At 38.7% G+C, this 1990-nt stretch overlaps 1 non-coding gene across 1 annotated transcript; it reads left to right on the plus strand.

Moving 5' to 3' along the window:
• The first annotated feature begins 1595 nt into the window (after positions 1 to 1595).
• On the plus strand, positions 1596 to 1702 carry LOC131224462 (small nucleolar RNA R71). Its single transcript, XR_009160945.1, has one exon. It is a non-coding gene; the product is annotated as a small nucleolar RNA R71 (small nucleolar RNA).
• Positions 1703 to 1990: the final 288 nt, after the last annotated feature.

Consider the following 1990-nt stretch of genomic DNA (forward strand, 5'->3'; position numbering starts at 1 on the left):
AACTATTTGCCCGTATTGAAAAAGATGTTTAACTCCAATGTCATATTTCCAAAAGACATACTCATGACTCCATTCCTGCAATTAATGATTGTGTTTGAAGTGGCAAGGAATGGGTGACTAAGAATCATGGGAATTTGAGTGCTCGTGTTACTGATAGGTTGCATATCCAGGACTATAAAATCTATCGAGTAGTAGAATCTGTCAACTTGGACCAACACATCCTCAATTACTCCTCTTGGTACACGAACTAAGTGATTAGCAAGTTGTAATGTGGTTAGGGTGGGTTTCAATTCACCCAAACCTAGCTGTTTATAGATTGAGTAAGGAATCAAATTTACGCTCACTCCTAAATCAAGAAGTGCGTGCTCAATACAGTAATTCCCAATTACACAAGCAATGGTTGGGCTACCGGGATCTTTGAATTTCTATGGCACATCTTGCTTTAGGTTAGCACTCACTTTTTCAATTAAAAGGATTTTCTTTTGAATACTTTGCCGTCTTTTGACCGTACATAAGTCTTTCAGAAATTTGGCATATTAAGGTATTTGCTTAACTGCATCCAATAGAGGAATATTGACCTTCACTTGTTTCAACACCTCTAGAATATCCTAAGAGTTAGAGAGACGTTTTGGTGCAACCAACCGTTGGGGGAATGGTGCAATCGGCTTGCCCTAAAGTTTCGGTTCTAATTCTTGTGGCGCATGGCTAGGTCTATCATCATTGTCATCTTCTGGGTCCTCAGACTTTTCAGCCCTTACTTGAATAGATTTGTCAATTATCTTCCCACTCCTAAGAGTGGTGATAGACTTAGCTTACTCCATTTGACTTGAAGAGCATGGTTCACTTATTTCATATGTGGTTTGGGATTGGGGAGAGGTTGAGTAGGAAGCATCCCCTTTCCCACTATCACTAATTGTGACTCTATCCTTTGAAAGACGACACAAGCGTTCCAATTGCTAATCTGATTTCCTGGATTGCTTGTGCCAAATTCTAATTAAGTAGCTCTTGGTCTCAAATATGTTTAAAACCAGATCCTCTTGAGGTTTCCCTTAATATGGAATTTGATTAAAGAAACCTTGAGGGGTAGCAGTTTGTCCATTCCTCCAACTGAAGTTTGGATGATTTCTCCAACTAGGATTGTATGTATTGGAGGTAGGTTCATTGAAAGGTCTTTGGCAATTGTTCACGGCATTAGATTCCTCATTCAGCACCCCTCAAAAGGCAGGTATTGTTGGGCAATTTTTAATCGTATGAATGTTGCAATCACAAATACCGTAAACAGTTTCCTTAACCTTATCCTTCTTTAGTTTCATGGCCTTGAATTTCCTTATAACATTAGTCACTTTAGTATTGATATTATCATCCTCTTTCAAAACGGTATAATCCGCCCCTCCTTTGATTGAGTGCGCTTAGAAGTGGTGCTGGGTTTTGGGTAAGTATCCCATGATTGTGCGTTTTCAGCAAGTCTATCCAAGTAATCTCACTCATCATCGACATTTTTATTCATGAATTTCCCATTACAAATTGTCTCAACCAATTGGCGCATGGAAGATGTCAATCCATCATAGAAAAAGTGTGTAATGCGCCACGTTTCAAAACCATGTTGTGGGCATGAACTAACAAGATCCTTGAACTGCTCCCAACATTGGAAGAATGTTTCATCCTCCTTTTGGGCGAAGTTCATGATTGACTTTCTAAGGGTGTTCGTTATATGATGTGGATAAAATTTCTTTATGAACTCCCTTATCATGTCATTCCATGTGCCAATAGATTTGGGATGTAGTAAATGCAACCATGTCTTAGCTTTCTCTTTTAAAGAAAAGGGAAAGAGTTTCAGCCTAACCGTGTCCTCAGACAGTTAGAAAAATATAAAGTGGTTATGATCTCATTAAACTCTTTCAAGTACAAATATGGATTTTTAGATTCAAGTCCATGGAATTTTGGAAGGAGTTGGATCACCCTTGGCTTAATGTCCACATGTCCCGTATTT

This window comes from Magnolia sinica, chromosome 13 (genome assembly GCF_029962835.1).
Source record: "Magnolia sinica isolate HGM2019 chromosome 13, MsV1, whole genome shotgun sequence".
Lineage (NCBI taxonomy): Eukaryota > Viridiplantae > Streptophyta > Magnoliopsida > Magnoliales > Magnoliaceae > Magnolia > Magnolia sinica.